Below are 10,796 nucleotides of genomic sequence, written 5' to 3' on the forward strand. Positions count from 1 at the left end.
TATTATATGTATCACAGTTTTTCGGGAGCGCTGACATAATTATTCTTCTCTGCCATTCTAACATACAATTCCTTAACTACTAGTCACAAAAATACTACAGCACCTAAAACAGTGACGGTCAACCCGCCATATAATAGCCTCAGTACTGCTCCAAAACTGTATATACACTAAATATACGTGTTTCATCTGTATGGTTATGTCCTAAGGTTTCACCGTTTTGGTCTGCGGTAGTGGAGTTCCTTCATGATAACTTTGACTTTCCTCGGCTCCTCGCCCCTAAAGTGTGCCTTTTGGGCATAATGAGATTGTACATGGCTATTATGATAAAATATTTTTTCACTTCGTTTTGTGCTAGGAAGGTTCTGATTATGGCATGGAAGGCCACAACGTGTCTGGAGCATTGGATCCAATTAGTGAATAAATATGTACCTATGTATCAAAAACTGTACCTCAATAGGTGCTGCCCTGATAAATTTGGGAAGATTTTGTCTAGATGGTTGGAGGCCTCGGACACTGCCATCTAATTTTTGTTTGCCCTTCTGGATGGAATGGGAGCAATGCGGGATGACTGGAGCGCTTGGTTGAATGGTGTGTGCATGTGTGTTCTTTTAGTTGTTCTTAGGCATTTACGATGGTCACTTCTTCTGATCCTGATTAACAGCAAAGTATATCCTGTGTTGTGATACTCCTTTATTTGTTCACTGCCTTCTCTGCACTTTGAATGCCTTGTATACCATGGTACCTTGTTGTTACCGACTAGTTTTCGGGTTGGTACTTATGTTGTATTTGTATTTACTTGTACTTTGAAAATTAATAAATAAAACCTTTTTAAAAATATATATGTGTTTCTTGCTGCAATGTGACCGCAATCACAGCACAACCCATGATGCTCTAGCATATGTGGACATTTTCACCATAAAAGGCAAAATGACAGGACAGAACTGGGGTCCTTTTCAAGCACAAAGTCTGCCTGACCATGTATGGAGACCACAGTTATTATGTCACCAAAGTTCAGTTTATGACATCAAAGGGAAACCCTTTTTTATTCACAATAAATACTGAAGAAATGCTGAGGTGTAACTTGTAGCTCCTGGCGCCCAACACAAAATCTGTCATCTTATGTGGCAGAGGGGCCTCCAAACCCCCTCAGGCACCGGGACCCAAGTGTGACTGCAATCTGTGCACCCCCTATGGTGAAAAAGTTAACACGACAAAAATTGGAGTCTAATACCCAATCATTTTCTGAGCAGATCACAATATATTCTATGAGGTGCAGAAAGGAATTGAAAGTTAACAAACAGACATGGTGAAATATACTGTAGATACACGTGTAGCATTTTATAATTTATTTGTCGAATCCACTAAAACATGAATTGCTGCATTATGTTTTTCAGCATGTTAAAATGAATCTTTAGTACAATTTAGAGAGTTTATATGGTGTCAAATCCTGGTAAAACTAGCGCAACCATGAAATATACTGGAAAGTAATAGAAATATGAAGTGATGGGGGCGTGGCTACGACGGCAAGGCGAACGGACGCACTTACATGGTGCTCCTGTATCCCGGCTGAAATCAGCAGGCATCCTCCTCTGGACGAGCTTCGGGGTGAAACCCCACAGCATAACTGGATCCCCCTAGACGATTACGAGCATAATCCTGGCTTTTGGGCCAAAAACGGAGGTGTTTGAAATCGGGGCCTACACACGCGACCGGAGCCGGGGACTAAATTTTGACCCGGACGGAACTCGGGCGTCTGGACCTGGCTGCAGCAGACACAGGATACCAGGTGGGCTTCCCAAACCTCCCCTAATTCATTGCCCAGCTTCCCAGGACAAAACTGGACCCTCTCCTCTTGTCAGGGGACATTAGAGACTCTCTCAGCCACATTCCCAGCTGCAGCCTACAACTGTCTGATAGACTGGGGCCTGGATTAGTGAGGGTAGCAACCTGCAGACCAATCCTCAGTGGAGCACATTACAGCAACACAAGGCAGGCGTTCCATACTCTGTTAAATTAATAAATCCTATTAAACCACTACAAAGTGGTCACAGTGCTGCCCTATTACACCTGAAAAGCTCTATGTGATGCCTTAGTCTTACTACAATGATCTGACTCACCACATAACTGTCTGCCACGGACCTACATAAGCTACATACAACCTATCTGATTATAAGGTCCCCTGAATACGATCCAATGCCGAGGCGGGGCAAGTCTTCTAAAGCGTCTTCAACTCAATCTTCCATCCCAGATATATTTCGCAGAAATTCGTTACCTTCCATACTTCAGGATACGGATTCGGATATTTCAGCATCACAGGCCTCAATGGCGGGTGACTCGGTCCCCTTACCGCAGAGATCTCCAAAAAGAACTCCACCCTCAATAGCTCCTGATATGGCCAGGGATGATCATCTTACGAAAGAGGACCTAACAACGTGTATGGACGCACTGTACCAGAAATTGAAGACCTCTTTTCATACCGAATTACAAAGATCTTCTGGAAACAAAACATGACGAGTTGGTTAAAGCGCACGGCAAACTCAAAACCGAAATTGATCTCATGAAATCCTCTCAGGAATCGAAACATCTTCATCTGGAAGACTTAGAAAACAGATCCAGACGGAATAACCTGCGCTTAAGAGGAGTCTCAGAAATGGTGGAGGATCTCAGGGACTATGCGATACAACTCTTTACATACCTATTACCGAATGCTCCGACGAACCAATTCCAGATGGACCGTATACATCGGGCGCTGCGACCAAGGCCGGCTGTTGGAGAAAGACCGAGGGACATTGTTCTGCGACTTCATTACTTTACAGTGAAGGAAGAGGTTCTTAAAGCGGCACGAGACAAAACTCCACTCTCCTTCAAACAAGAACCGCTACAGATTTTTGCGGATATCTCTCCAGTTACCTTGGAAAAACGGAGACAACTGAAACCCCTTACGGACATCCTGAGAGCGGCTGGGATCAGATATAGATGGGGTTTTCCATTCCGGTTGACCTTTCAATACAAGGGTGCTCCGCATACTATCTCAGCACTGGATATGGGGTGGAGACTGGTCACTGACTAGGCCTCAGAGAAGGGACTCCTACTCCAGAATCAGCTAATCGACCCCGTCAAAGCCTCCCGTTGGAACCCATTTGGACAACAGCACGTCGCCGACAACTGCATATGACTCCTCCTGCAGGACCAGTTTCACTGAGATCACGAACACCAACTGTGACCTGAGGCGGAGGGTGGCGAAATATAATTGTAATGTATACCTGATGTAATTATCTGTATTGTCGCTATGGAATTTTTTTTTATTTTTCCCCTCCTCCATGGGACCTTGTCCTCCCGGCAGGGAGGGGGAGGACCCTGGCTGAATATATGGCAATAGATTGCCCTGCTGGGAAATATTGTACTTAAGCTAATTCTACGTTTTTACTTGACTAAAATTGCATAATTTGCTTGATATTGCGGTGGGTCAGCCAAAATTCTGGTTACGCCCCCGTGCTAGATTTGCTGAACTTGCTCAGGGCCGGTTTTACCGGGCGCTGGTTTTGCTCAGCAAGTTGAGAAAGAGATAAAGAGACCCGAATGGGGTCACGTGGAGGGCACTTAGCCGCACTCCGCTTTTGTTTTTTTTATTTTGAAGTTAACTGTAAAAGGTGTTATTTGTGTTGACGGCAGCTATATTTTACATACAAAAGTACTTTCTGCTTATTTATATAATGTAACTCTATTGAATTTTGATGGCATATACTGTTATTACACATAATGTAAAAGGCTTTAATAGCCCGATGAAGAGACGAATGGCCTTTAATAATTATAAGAGGCTTCATGGCGATGTTATAATGTTACAGGAAACACATTTTACTCACACTAGTTACCCAAAATACTTTGATAGGATGTTCCAGAGAGTTTACTTATCCACCTCGGACACAAGGAAAAAAGGAGTAGCCATTCTCTTCAGGAATACACTTCCATTTACAGTAACTGACTCCATAATAGACCCAGATGGTAGGTACGTTATCCTAACAGGACAACGCATTACCTTTGCAACGATTTATGCACCTAACCACTCAGCAACCTCCTTCTTTACTGAATTCTTTAGACAGCTGGAGAAATTCTCAGACTCCTACATTATCCTAGGGGGGGATTTCAACATAGTGATGAATGCTCAATGGGATAGAAGCCGTCCCCAAGCTAATGCACAGTCGGCACCGAAATCATTTATGTATAGGATGAAACAATTATCTCTCGTAGATTTGTGGAGACAAGATCATCCCCTAGATAAGGAATTCTCGTTTTACTCCGCAGTACATGACAGTTATTCTCGGATTAACTACATCCTAACTTCCTCCCAGCTATCTGTTAGACCACACAATACCGTATACACCCAATGTGCTTGGTCAGACCACAATATCCACTCACTTCAAGTTTGTATTGGCAACGTCACACGTCCGCCATCATGGAGGCTGAATGATTCCCTACTTTCTCATCCAGAAATAGTCACATCCATATCCAGCTCCCTACAAGAGTATTTTACCATTAATACCCTACCAGATACCTCGTCCGCTCAAATATGGCTGGCACATAAAGCAGTATTGAGAGGTGTACTAATGGCAAAAGGATCAAAACTTAAGAGAGATAGATTGCAACTTCTTAATAAATTGCTATCGACCCTTACAAGACTAGAGCGTCAATATATTAATAAACCAAATACTATGATTAAAGCTCAGATAGAGGAAACTCGCTGCTCTCTTAGAGCATTGGAGGAGAGCAAGGCTGAGAAAGCACTTCGATGGGGCAAGGCAAGATTATATGCATATTCCAATCGAGCTACCTCAATGTTCTCCAGAAAACTAAACTCCCACATTAGAGGTAAACAAATTTACCACATGCATAACAACACGGGAACACTTACAACCAATCCGCTTGACATATTAGATACCATGAGTACATTCTGTAGTGCTTTGTATAGCAAGCCCCAATCCTTGAGCTCCACAGAACTACCTGAATGGCTTTCAACACACCCGCTTCCCTCTCTGACAGCTGAGGCAAGATTACAACTTAATTCCCCGATCACAGCAGAAGAGGTCACTGAAAGCATAAAAAACCTCATATCTTCCAAGTGCCCAGGTCCTGATGGATACTCCGCTTTCTATTACAAAACATTTTCACACATATTAACACCGCATCTAACCACATATTTCAACACACTTATGGCAGGGGAAGTACCTCCTCCAGAATTTTCACATGCTAATATTTCACTCATTCCAAAACCAGGAAAAGATGAAACCTACTGTGCAAATTTACGTCCAATATCAGTACTTAATGTAGACTACAAGATATTTACTAAAATACTTTCAAATAGACTTGCACCGTATATGACCTCCCTAATTTCTCCTGAACAAACGGGTTTCATACCATCACGACAAGCAACGGACAATATTCGATTGGCTCACAATATTATTCTTCATGCTACTACGCACAAACGCCAATTACTAATTTTGAGCCTAGATATCCAGAAAGCATTTGATTCGGTGGACTGGAACTACTTATATAGCACACTTACACAATTTGGCATTAAGGGTCCGTACCTAGACGCTATCAGGGCGGTATATCACTCTCCCCAAGCTAGAGTAAAATTCTTAGGTCAATACTCTCCTTATTTTCAGATACAAAAAGGGACACGACAGGAATGCCCGTTGTCTCCTCTCTTGGGATCTGTCTTTTTACCAAGCGACACTAGTTTAACCTTCTACGAAGCTAACTGGCGAGACTCCCCAAGGGGGAAAGGGCTGATTTCAGTTTTGTACTCCCAATTCAGAAGCGAAACATATAATGGTCCTACTTCATATATGATGGCTTGGGAACGGGAGCTGGGAAATATACCAGACTCGACCTCGTGGCAACAAATATATGATAACACAGCTACAGTATCTCAATCGAATAATATTAAAGAAACATCGTATAAAATTCTAACGAGGTGGTACCTTACTCCGGACAAATTAGCAAAATTGTTTCCAGGTAGTTCTGATGCTTGTTTCAGAAACTGTGGGGAGAGGGGCACTATGGCACTATGGCTCATATCTGGTGGTTCTGTCCAGTAGTACAGGCTCATTGGAAACTAATTGAGCGCCTTATCAATTCTAAATTACAGTTACAAATCAAATTAACCCCTTGGTCAGCGGTACTGAATGCAGAAATTCCGGATGTACCCAAACTAAATAGAAAATTAATCTCGCATATTTTATCAGCAGCCAAATGGACGGTAGCCATTAGCTGGAAATCACTATCTATCCCATTCCCAAGGACGCTGAACAAAATTAAAGAGATACACCAATTTGAGAAATTAATTAGTATTCTGGAAAACAGATTGCCACAATGTGAAGCCCAGTGGATCAGTTGGACCTCATAGAAATCGCTTAGAGCCTTCTGTTAGTTTTGAGGACTCACCATTTTAGGACAGAAATAGATTCTTTACTATGGATAGCTGCACCATGTTTGGTAGATTTTGGTATAATTGTTGTTTCTTCCTAGCCGGTCTCTGTAATCATGGGCTGGAAAACCCTATTTTTTCTAGAGACACACATTTACTAACTTTTACTTCATCATACACTAGGAAGGGGTTAAGTGTTTTATTGTTACACTGTACTCTTAAATATCATTTAAAGTATTGATATAACAATGTTTTTGATAATATGAGATATTCCTGTAACACCTGTTTAGAAATGAATCTCTATCACTATGTTTTCTTCTGAGAATGTTTCAAAGCTCTACGTAGCGATATATGCTCCCGATATGTGGGAATATCTACTGATTTATTATGTCTTCATTACCAAATAAAGAGTTTGTAAAAAAAGAAATATGAAGTGATAAAATAGTTATGGAATGTAAAGTGGATCTTTTCTATAATAAGGAATATGAAAATTACATATGTTTACACACGTACGTACATACTATATTGTTGAATATATTACAATCATAAATGCTGAAGCAGCCGCAGTTGTTTATTTATCTGTAGTGTTGGGTAGGAAATTCTTTGGCTGCATGACAGCTTGAAAGCTGGCTCGACGTTTTGTTTGCAAAATGATACAATTATAGTTGTTCAGTGTAACACAATACTGCCGTAGAAATACTTTAGCTTGTTCACTTCTTCCAGTGCATTAAGGTCTAACTCCACTTAGACTTAGTTTAACCCCTTAACAACGCAGCCTAGTTTAGGCCTTAAGGCTCAGAGCCCATTTTTCTAATTTGACATGTGTAATTTTATGTGGTAATAACTCTGGAATGCTTATACCAATCTAAACGATTCTGAGAATGTTTTGTCGTGACACATTGGACTTTATGTTAGTGGTAAAATTTGGTCGATATATTTAGAGTTTTTTTGTAAAAAATAGCAAAATTCAGAAAAAATTTGGAAAAGTTTGCATTTTTCTGAATTTAAATGTATCTGCTTGTAAGACAGATAGTAATACCATAGTAAAACCACACAAAATAGTGACTAGTTCACATTTCCCATATGTCAACTATATGTATGTTGGCATCATTTTTTGAACACTTCTATTTTTTTAGGACGTAACAAGGCTTAGAACATAAGCAGCAATTTCTCATATTTTGAAGAAAATGTTAAAAGCCTTTTTTTGGGGGGACCAGTTCAGTGCTGAAGTGGCTTTGAGGGGCCTCTATATTAGAAACCCCCATAAACACCCCATTTTAAAAACGAGACCCCTCAAATTATTCAAAACAGAATTTAGAAAGTTTTTGTGATAAAACTTGCAAATTTTTAATTTTTCCAAGGAATAAAGGAGAAAAAGCACCCCAACATTTGATAATCAATTTCTCCCAATTACGGCAGTACCCCATATGTGGTCATACACTGCTGGTTGGACAAACAGCAGGGCTCAGAAAGGAAGGAGCACAATTTGGCATGTCGATTTTGCTGGATTGGTTTCTGGTCTCCATGTCGCATGTGCAGAGCTTCTGAGGAACCGTACAGGGGAAACCCCTTGCAGGTGATCCCATTTTGGAAACTAGACCCCTTGAGGAATTCAATGTAGTTTTCATGGGGTGCATGCGACTTTTTGATCAGTTTTTATTCTATTTTTTAAGAGGCGTGGTGACTAAAAAACTATTGTTTTTTGTTCCTTTTTTTTTTTTACAGCATTTACCGTGCACTATAAATAACATATTCACTTTATTCTGCTGGGTGATACGATTACGGCGATACCAAATGTATATAGTTGTTTTATGTCGTTTGTACAATAAAACATTTTTTTTTTAAAAATCATTTACATTTTGTGTTTTGCCTTATTCTAAGATCCATAACGTTTTTATTTTTCCATCAAGAAAGCGGTGTGAGGACTTGTTTTTTGTGTAACTAACTGTAGTTTCGATCAGTACCATTTTTGAGTACATGCGACTTTTTGATCTCTTTTTATTCCATTTATTGGAAGGTGAAGTGACCAAAAATTTGTGATTCTGGTATTGTTTATTATTATTTGCTTTTACGGCGTTCACCGCGCAGGATAAATAACAAAACACTTTTGTTGGTCAGGCCATTGTATAGTTTATTTATGTCTTTTTTAATAATAAAGAACTGATAAGGGAAAAAGCGATTTTTACTTTTGTTACTTTAAAACTTTTATTTGTTTATTTTTATACAACTTTTTTCTACTTTTTTTTTCGTCCCACTAGGATACTTGAAGGCATGAAGCCCTGATCTATATTCTAATACACTGTACTACATGCGTACTGCACTGTATTACAGCAGTCAGCTACTCACTGACAGCAAGCATAGTGGGTCCTGTCTTTGTCAGGAACCTTCTATGCTTCCGCAGATGGCATAGCCGGAGGCCATTGTTAGGCCTCCGGCTGCCATAGCAACCATCGGCTCCTGGGTGAACGTTGCTCGACATCAATGCTGTTTTAACCTCCAAGAAGCCGCGATTGTTATTCAACCCCTTCTAAGGAGTTAATCGGCGGGGACACTGTGATCGGTCCCTGGGGAAGGAGTTGTGGCAACTGCTGTACGAGACAGCAGTTGTCAAAGCTCCTTTGTGTACAGGGATGAGGGCCGGAATGGTGGTTCCTCCCTTGACGTACTATTCCATCACTGAGTGCGAATGATGCGCTCATCATGACGGAATAGTACATCAAGGAGCGGGAAGGGGTTAATAGTAGTAGACTCCCTAGCTCTATGCAGAATTTTTTTTCCATCTCACCCTTCTCCACTTTTTGACACCTCTTAGCATATCCAACTCTATCACCCACCTTGCCTTGCATGTCCACCTTACTCTGCTCCACCTTTTGGCCCCCAACATGTCTGATGTCCCCTTTTCTCCATATGCTTCCATTTTTCCTTCTTCCAATGTTGGGACCACCCCAGAGTGAAGCATGGTGGTGGCAGCAACATCATGCTGTGGGGATGCTTTTCATCAGCAGGGACTGGAAAACTGGTCAGGATTTAAGGAATGACCCTAAACATGCTGCTAAAGCTACATTGGAGTGGTTTAAGGCCTCATGCACACAATCGTAGCCATGTACACGGCCGTGATTTTCGGGTGGGCCGGCTGCGGACCGTCAGCCACGAGCCGCCCGCAAATCGTGGGCCATGCACATGGCCGCGGCCATTATTTTCAATGAAAAATCTACGGTCGTGTGCATGGCCCCATAGAAATGAATGGGGCTGCAATTCTCCCGTGGATTTTCGGGGGAATTGCGGCCGCAAAAGCACGTTCGTGTGCATGGGGCCTAAGTGGAAATATTTAAATATCTTGCAATGGTCTAGTCAAAGCCCAGACCTCTTGTCTGGATGCTGTAGGTAGGGTTCCCACCCTGTAAATATTTTGAAAGATAAACTCAAGCTCTCCTTTCGATGAAATATGCAAAACATAATTTATTTGAATTATGCAATATTTTGAGAAAAAAAAGTAACGTTTCGGCCACAATCCGGCCTTTGTCAAACTCTATTGCCGCTGGTCAATAGAAAAAATCCTTGGAGAAATAATGCTGTGGAGAAGGGTAGCTAGTACCATGGGTATGCATATCATACGCATACCCATGGTACTAGCTACCCTTCTCCACAACGTATCGTATATGTATCGTCGTATCGTTTAAAAAAAGTTAAATATTATAGTTGTCAGCAGCACATCTCTCTGTGTAAACAGGGAGACGCACTGCCGACATCATAATAATGTATGGAGACGAGCGATCGGAGTAACGACCGCTCGTCCCCATACATAGCTCCGTGTGACAGGAGCAAACGAGCGCCGATCAGTGATGTCTTGTTGATTGGAGCTCAGATGCACCGGCGGCTTATCGGCCAGTGTAAAAGGGCCTTTACAGACTGCTGTACACCAAAAAAGCCCATCTAAGTTGAAGGAGTTGAAGCAGTTTTGCGTGGAAGAATAGGCAAAAGTCCCAGTGTCTAGATGTGCTAAGCTAATAGAAACCAACCCAAGAGATTGGCATCTGTAATTGCAGCAAAAGGAATCTCCACATAGTGTTAACTTTCAGGAGGTGTATTTTTGAACATTAAAGTTCTCTGTTTTTGTCTTAATTATTGTTTATATCATAGTAAATAATATTTTCCACCTTCGAAGTGGTAGGCATGTTGTTCAAATCAAATAGTACAAACCCCTATATGCACATTATAATGCAACAGGAAATACATTAAGGGTGGTAAAAACTTTCACAAGGCACTGTATATCCCACCTGACTCCTGAATTGTTATATATGACGCTATTGGAACAATCTCTTTTAAATGTGGAGCTTCTGGAACATATATGAACAAGGACTCACCATTC

The sequence above is a fragment of the Rhinoderma darwinii genome, chromosome 5 (assembly GCF_050947455.1).
Source record: "Rhinoderma darwinii isolate aRhiDar2 chromosome 5, aRhiDar2.hap1, whole genome shotgun sequence".
Lineage (NCBI taxonomy): Eukaryota > Metazoa > Chordata > Amphibia > Anura > Rhinodermatidae > Rhinoderma > Rhinoderma darwinii.